Below are 8,988 nucleotides of genomic sequence, written 5' to 3' on the forward strand. Positions count from 1 at the left end.
TCTTTTCATGCGATCACATTTCCCATGTGATTATGTCTCTCATGCGATTTTCTCATGCGTTCACGTTTCCCATGCGTTCACGTTTCCCATGCGGTCACGTTTCCCATGCGGTCACTTTTCCCATGCGGTCATGTTTCTCATGCGATCATGTTTCTCATGCGAGTCGGGTCCTTGTGTGTTCACGTTTCTCATGCGATCACGTTTCGCGTGGTAGTTCTCATGCGACTACATTTCGCATGGTAGTTCCCATGCGATCACGTGTCTCATGAGTCATGTCCTCATGTGTTTACGTTTCTCATGCGATTACATTCTCTTACGATTACATTTCACATGGTGGTTCTCGTGCGATTACGTTCACATGCGATCACGTTCCTCATGCGATCTTGGTTTTCACGAGTCTTGTTCTTGTGTTTGTTTCTCATGCGACTACATTTCGCGTGGTGGTTTCATGCGATCACGTTTCTCATGAGGCATGTCCTCATGCGATTACGTTTCTCATGCGATTACATTTCTCATGCGATTACATTTCTCATGCGATTACATTTCTCATGCGATTACATTTCTCATGGTAGTTCTCATCCGATCACGTTTTTCATGCAATCACGTTTCTCTTACGAGTCATGTCCTTGTGTGTTTACGTTTCTCATGCGATTACGGGTTGCATGGTAGTTCTCATGTGACTACATTTCGCATGGTAGTTCTCATGCGATCAAGTTTCTCATGAGTCATGTCCTCATGTGTTTACGTTTCTCAGGCGATTACGTTTCACACGGTAGTTCTCACGCGATCACCTTCTCATGCGATTACAGTTCACATGGTAGTTCGCATGCGGTCATGTTTCCCAGGGTAGTTCTCATGCGATTACGTTTTTCATGCGACCACGTTTCTCATGCATTATGTTGTCTCATGCATTACGTTTTTCATGCTCGTGTCCTCATGCGGTTGCGTGTCCTCATGCGGTTGCGTGTCCTCATGCGGTTGCGTGTCCTCATGCGATGACATTTCTCATGCGAGTTAGGTCCTCATGGGTTTACGCTTCTCGTACGGGTCATGTTCTCATGCAATTTTTTACATTTCCATGTTTCGTTTTTCGTCACGTTTCTCATGCATTCATGTTCTCACACATTTACGTTTCTCTGGCAGGTTGTGATACAATTACATTGGTCATGTTTTCATACGTTACGCTTTTCTTACGTTACGCTTTTCATACGAGTTCCGCTTCTCACACGATTACTGTGTATTGTCGTTCCTCATGCAATCGTGTTCTCGGGTGTTCACGTTTCCCATGCAATTTATGTTCTCATACAATTTATCTTTTCATGTTTTCGTATCTCATGCTATTCATGTTCTCGAATGTGTTTGTTTCTCATGCAACCTTACGTTTCTCATGCAACCTTACGTTTCTCATGCAGGTTCAGTTGTGTTAGTTTTTTCAGTTGGTAGTATTAGCATGTTCTGTTTAGATTCATGGCGTTCCACCGCTGGGGGGGGGGGTCACCCATCACGTCTATGGGTGTTTACGGATTGAGATGATCGTTCTTAATTGGCTTGTACGGTGGCAAGTCTCCTCATCCGTTTCTCACACGTTTCATGCATCTTAAACATTTCATTTCTCACACAACGACCTGACACGTCTTCAGGTTCATCAGGCCTGAGTGTACGTTTTTAATTTGCCTGCTACGCCTCAGGTTGCTCGGCCTTCGCATTTCATGGGATTGTCACATTGTCAGTTCAGCTGCACTAGTCCTACACTTACCTACATTTTCATAGTCTGGGCACATGCCACATTCATATCCTCACGTTTGTTCATGGCCACTCTCCACTGCTGGGTACCTGTCACGTTCAAGGGTACTGTCGGATTGAGATGTTTCGTTTCTAATTGTCTTGTGCAGTGGCAAGTCCCCTCATCCGTTTCTCACAGCTATCATTACGTTTTCGTACGTCATGTTATCTTACTACTTACATCACTTGCCTGACACGCCTTCAGGTTCATAGGCTGGAGTGGAAAAGAAAATTTTGCGCCACTAATTAATAACATTCAAGTCCATTGTGAACAACACAAATAAATGAATAAAAAAATGAATAAAAAAGTCCAAAAATTAATGAAGTTCTTGTGACAAACAACACCCGGTGCACCGATATTGATAGTGAGCCACCACCACACGGACAGAGGCTTACCAGATGGTAGGTAAATGTAAGCGTTGTAATACAATCCACAGCAGGATATCCAGATAGCATGAACACACACAGGTTGGGATCAGGGATACAGCTCATCCACGGAGGGATGCGGTTGGATCAGCACAGACAAAAACCTCTAAGACCTTTCCAGGGAACTCAGCAGCATATCATGTAAAAAGGAAAGCCGCACATGGTGTAATACGTCCAACGTAGTTTATTTAAAACAGATTAAAATCTACTTACATCCATAAAATGTAATAGCAGCATAAAAGAGATGCCGGCCGGCATGAATAGGAGCCCTTCCTCCTCGTAGACACGCGATGACGTCACTGCACGCCGTACCCAGACGCGTTTCGTTATACAATAACTTTTTCAATGGGATGATACCATTGAAAAAGTTATTGTATAACGAAACGCGTCTGGGTACGGCGTGCAGTGACGTCATCGCGTGTCTACGAGGAGGAAGGGCTCCTATTCATGCCGGCCGGCATCTCTTTTATGCTGCTATTACATTTTATGGATGTAAGTAGATTTTAATCTGTTTTAAATAAACTACGTTGGACGTATTACACCATGTGCGGCTTTCCTTTTTACATGATATGCTGCTGAGTTCCCTGGAAAGGTCTTAGAGGTTTTTGTCTGTGCTGATCCAACCGCATCCCTCCGTGGATGAGCTGTATCCCTGATCCCAACCTGTGTGTGTTCATGCTATCTGGATATCCTGCTGTGGATTGTATTACAACGCTTACATTTACCTACCATCTGGTAAGCCTCTGTCCGTGTGGTGGTGGCTCACTATCAATATCGGTGCACCGGGTGTTGTTTGTCACAAGAACTTCATTAATTTTTGGACTTTTTTATTCATTTTTTTATTCATTTATTTGTGTTGTTCACAATGGACTTGAATGTTATTAATTAGTGGCGCAAAATTTTCTTTTCCATATATACTGGTGCTTTGTCACGTTTTTTGCTGCCTTTTCACATATTTATTTATTTTGTTTACAATTGGTGTGGTTAGCGCGATTTTTCTTTTTCCATCATAGGCTGGAGTGTTACGTTTTTCAATTGGCCTGGTTTGCCTCAGGTTGCTCAGCCTCGCTAGGTTCTTGAGACTGACACGTTTTCAGTCTTGTGCTACGTTTTCGTTCCTGCTCTACGTCACTGAGTGTGTCAATCACGGACACCCACGTAGGTAGGGGTTAGGAAAGGTAGGGATTTTCCTTTTTCTAAGGTAAGTTGGGGCTTGTTGGTCATGTTTTGTTTTAACGATGTTGTTCTTGTTTGCAGAAGTCATGTCACGGGCAGAAAAATCGAAGATTTTGCCGCCATCCGTCCGGCTCCGGGGTTCCATACATGGTGGCAAGCCCTCTTGTACCTCCCGATACGGCCTTCTCTTTTGTCACAGATGAAGCTTGATCTTAAGTCCTTTTCATTTCAGCCTAGTAGCTCTTGACTCGGCCTGGGATATCTTCCAGGCGTTTCTATCTCAGTATCCTGGGTTCTTTTCTCACAAACATTCTGTACCTACTTGCGGTTTGGTTCTTTTGGCCACTTTTCAGCCCAACAGGTTTTTCAAGCCGGTGCCCAGCACAGTCTAGGCGCCGGACTTTCGTGGAGGTACTCAGAGATAGGCCACCCTCCTTTCCCTAGCACTCCCTTTCCTGCTAGCACAGGGCATGACACGCAGCCTTTCCTTGCTGCCTAGCTAGGGTAGCACTTCGATATTCTCTCCGGGCCGTGCTTTAGTACAGGTGCAGTTCGGCTGCTTTTCATCGAGGGGTCTGTATGTTCGTTGTTGAGAAGTTAGATTAGCGGTAGTCAGCTGTCTTTTCCGGACATATCCCAGTTCCGCATGTCTGTCACAGGCATTCTTGCTTTGGGAGCTTGTGGTTTACATACGGTTACTTTCATTTTCAATCACAATACTTTTGGTAATATAGTGTGTATGTATGTATGTATATATATATATATATATATATATATATATATATATATAAGGGTTGCACCGATACCATTTTTTATTGGCGAGTATGAGTACAGATACTTTCGGTCAAGTACTCGCAGATACCAACAAATTGGTGCAAATCGCACTGCAAGGAATCACATGCAATTTGAACAGGAATGCAGTGCGATTCCTGTCTAAATTACATGTGATTTCCCCCACTGCTCCTGTGTGTGAGTGTGTGTATTAAAAGGGAAAATTGCCATATAGTGGGCAATTTTTTTTTTTTTAGAACTCACAGTACATATCTGGCCACATGCAAAAAAATTTACATAGGTGTGCTTGTCTGCCGATGATAGCAAGTCAGTGCCGCTGGAGGAGAAGTTCTGGGACCCCATGGGTATAGGGCGGAAGTAATGTCAGCTTGGGGGCAGACTGCCTCTACATCTCCTCTAGCCCTGTGAGCACCTCCAGCAGCCTGGCTCTATGTACTGTAAGTTCTAAAAAAAAATAAACATTAGATGGCGCTTTAATCCTTTTCTATACACACACACACACAGGAGTGGTGGGGGGAAATTGCATGCGATTCGGACAGGAATTGTACTGCATTCCAGTTCCAAATGCATGCGATTCTTTCCAGTGCAACCTGCGCCCATTCATTTTGTATTGACGCAAATCACATCACAAAGTATCGGCTTCGGTATCAGGAGCATTTGGGCAAGTACCGACACATCCCTAATATATATATATATATAGTAAAACCTTGGATCGTGAGCATAATTTGTTACGGAAACATGCTTGTAATCCAAAGCACTTGTATATCAAAGCACATTTCCCCATAAGAAATAATGGAAACTCAAATGATTCGTTCCACAACCATTTATTCTTAGGTCCTTCAGTTTATAGTCCATATAAAAAGATTATAGCAATGTGACCAGGTTGTGTAACCATAAAATGTCCATCCACAAATGGCAGCCTCCCCAAGGGGATTAGGAGCAAAATTCAGCAGGAGCTACAGAGTGTAAAAGAGAAGAGAGGAGCCTCTAAGTGTAATAATAAGTTGCTAAATGTTGTACCTTCATTAACCTGCCTGGCGGTATTCCCGAGTCTGACTCGGGGTTAGATTTTCCTGCTGCGAGCGGTAACCCCGAGTCAGACTCGGGCTCGCCTCGCTGGATCCACAGACTGTGTTTACTTACCTTGTCCCTGGATCCAGCGATGCCACCGCGCTGTGCGAGCGAGCGGGACCTCGCTCGATTCACACAGTGCCTCTGTGTGACGCCGATCTCCGTTCCCTGCGACGTTACGACGCACGGGAGCGGAGAACGGCGCCAAATTCAAAAAAGTAAACAAACACATTACATACAGTATACTGTAATCTTATAGATTATAGTACTGTATGTAAAAATACACACCCCCCTTGTCCCTAGTGGTCTGCCCAGTGCCCTACATGTACTTTTATATAATAAAAAAAAAAAATTCTGCCTGTAAACTGTAGATTGTCCATAGCAACCAAAAGCGTCCCTTTATGTCAAAAATGGTTTTAGAGCAGCTAAAAAACAGCGATAATAAATTATAATCACTTGCAGAATTGTGCGATAGCGATTTGTGGGGAAATTCGTCATAAAAAAAAAAAATAATGACAGCGACAATTCTGCAACTGAGCAAATTTCAGTGATTTTGATTTGATTACATTATTGAATCATTTTTATTATAATTATATTATTACTTGTTATAATTATTTATAATTATTTATTATATTTTTAATTTATAATTTTGTTTTTAAAAAAATGTCATACCCGGGATGCCTATTAGACTCTGGTTTGGTCAGATTTAAGTGAGTTATTTCTAAAAATTACAGGCCTACAGTATAAAACGCCAAATTTCCTTGCAAATAATGGTACTGCTTTCAGCACCTTTTTTCTGAAAGAATCATACCGCCAGGGAGGTTAAATGTAACCATATTGCTACACTGCCTCTCTTATATCAAGACATGGCTTCTATATCAAGTCAAAATGTATTTAAAAATTCAGCTTGTCTTGCAAAACGCTCTCAAACCTAGTTACTCTCAAACCAAGGTTTTACTGTGTGTGTTCACTTTGCCACAGCAAACTGTCAGAACCAACTAGCCGCTCCCCGCAAAAGGTGCCAATTGTGGCAGTGGAGGGGGGAGGAGGCAGACAAAAAGATATCTATTTTTTTTATTAGCACAGTTCTGGCTGATGATTGACTGTCTGTCAATGTTTCTGGTAGATTTTACATCCCCTATTACCCCTTTTATCTGGTAACATGGTATCAAGGAATCAGGCAGCTCAGACTGACTTGCCTTATGTGCAGTACCATATGGAAATCTTGTAAGACTTGCAGAACGTGTGGCCAGAAGAAAACCATGATTACTCAATTCCATGTTGATTAAGGCCCCTTTCACACTAGGGTGGGAGCCGTGGTGGCGGTATAGTGCCGTTAAAAATAGCGGTGCTATACCGTCATAATTGCTGCGGGATTCGGCCGCTAGCTGTGCGGTATTAACCCCCGCTAGCGGCCGATAAAGGGTTAATACCGCCCACAATGCGCCTCTGCAGAGGCGCATTGCGGGCGGTATTACTGCGGTTTCCCATTGATTTAAATGGGAAGGAGCGGTGGCGGTATGTATACCGCTCCTCTCATCGCTCCAAAGATGCTGCTAGCAGGAGATTTTTTTCTCTCCTGCCAGCTCATCGCCTCAGGCCTCGTACACACGACCGAGGAACTCGTCGTAAATGAAACATCGTTTTCCTCAACGAGTTCCTTGTCAGGCTTGTGGAGAAACTTGACAAGCTTTCTTTACGTACACACTGTCAAGACCAAATCTCGTCGTTCTCAAACGCGGTGACGTACAACACATACAACGGCAGGGAAAGTTCGATTCCACTGGCACAACCCTTGGGGCTGCTTTTGCTAATCTCATGTTACTGCGTGTTAAGTAAAAGTTTGATAAGAGACGATTCGCACTATTCAGTCTGTTACAGCGTGACAAATGTGCTATCTCCATTACAAATGCTACTTTTACCGAAGGTGCGCTCCCGTCTCATACTTTATTCTGAGCATGCGCGGGTTTCTAAGCATACACACAAACGTGTTTCTCGTCGAAAACCAGCCCGACTTGGAACACGACAAGGAAATTGAGACTCCCGTCGAGGAAAAAGAGAACTTGTTCTCTTTTTTTCTCGTCGAGTTCCTCCACAGTTTTCTCGATGAAAAACATACACACGACCGTTTTCCTCGGCAAAAAAGCTCTGCCACCAAGTTTCTTGATGGATTCTGTCGAGGAAAACGGTCGTGTGTACGAGGCCTTAGTGTTAAAGCCCTCAGGCTTTCACATTGAGAAGGCTGGGCAGGAGTTTTTCAGGCGGTATAGCAGTGCTATTTTTAGCGCTGTACCGCCTGAAAAACTCCTCAGTGTGAAGGGGGTCTAAAGGATTTCTCCTGCTGGCTAGGAGGAAGTACCACCTGTAACAGTGCTGGTGATTTTTGTTACGGGCGCATGAAAGCGCCCAGGACATTTGCAAGATCTTCATACCTTCAGGCCTCGTACACACGACCGAGAAACTCGACGGGCGAAACACATCGTTTTGCTCGTCGAGTTCCTTGTGAAGCCGTCGAAACTCGACAAGCCAATTTTCTCCATTCCCGTCAAGGAAATAGATTACATGCTTTATTTTTGGCTCGTCGAGTTTCTCGACAGTTTCCTTGACGAAAATGTATACACGACCGTTTTCCTCGGCAAAAAAATATCTCCCAGCAAGTTTCTTGCTGGTTTTTGCCGAGAAACTCGGTCATGTGTACGAGGCCTCATGAGATCCTCATGCTTGTCATCTTTTGCTACACTTGTTCATATAAATAAATAAACAATCAATCAATGTCTTGAATCATTGCATTTAAAAAGTGTTTGTAGATTACATAATAAAATATAAGCATTCGGGAATAAAAATAAATAAAAAAACAAATATATATATATGTATATATATATATATATATATATATATATATATATATATATATATATATATATACATAATATTATTAATCGTCCTTAAAAAAATGAAAACTCAGATAACTAGGCAATGGTGATGGGCCCACATGATAAATAGACTTAAATAATGCAGACATTTCACATATATGTGTTACTTGAGTCAACAGGGACTCTGCAAACAGCAAACATGAGCTGAAATTCCACATTGCTTACGGCATATAGTACCTAAAGAGAATTTGTCACTTACAAGGGAGCACTACAGTGATTCACTAATATGACAAAGTAACATATTCTTTTCCTATCTGTATTTGGATGAGATGTTACAATATGATAATGCGCTCAGCCTGGGTGCTGCAACTTTAGCTATTAACGGGACTATTTCAGGACTCTCGGCAAGTGTTGATATTTAAAGAGTATGGCATGAAAATTGCAGATTACTCAGCTACTAGAATTTAAAACTTTAGGCAGATTTTTCCATGTCTATTTCTTTTGATAAAATTTAAAAGAAACTATAAAAAAAAATGTTCATTTGAATAAATTAAATGACATATTACATATTATAAATAATACATATGTCATATTAAAGACTGTTAAAACATTTATTCTGATTGTCTTTCAGCATATTTTAATATATACAACACATACAGTACATCCAGGACATCATACCGAATATAAATAAAAGGTATAAAAGTAAGTTTTACAATAACATAATCACATTGACGCAGACTCTTGTTTCTCCACATGACAACTTGACATAAACATCAACACGTCTTTCTTGTCTTTCTTCACATGTCTTTGCATCACATTAATTTGTCAAAAATTTGAATGGCACATCAGAAAACATTATTATCATTCT

This window comes from Rana temporaria, chromosome 4, assembly GCF_905171775.1.
Source record: "Rana temporaria chromosome 4, aRanTem1.1, whole genome shotgun sequence".
In the NCBI taxonomy this organism is placed as follows: domain Eukaryota; kingdom Metazoa; phylum Chordata; class Amphibia; order Anura; family Ranidae; genus Rana; species Rana temporaria.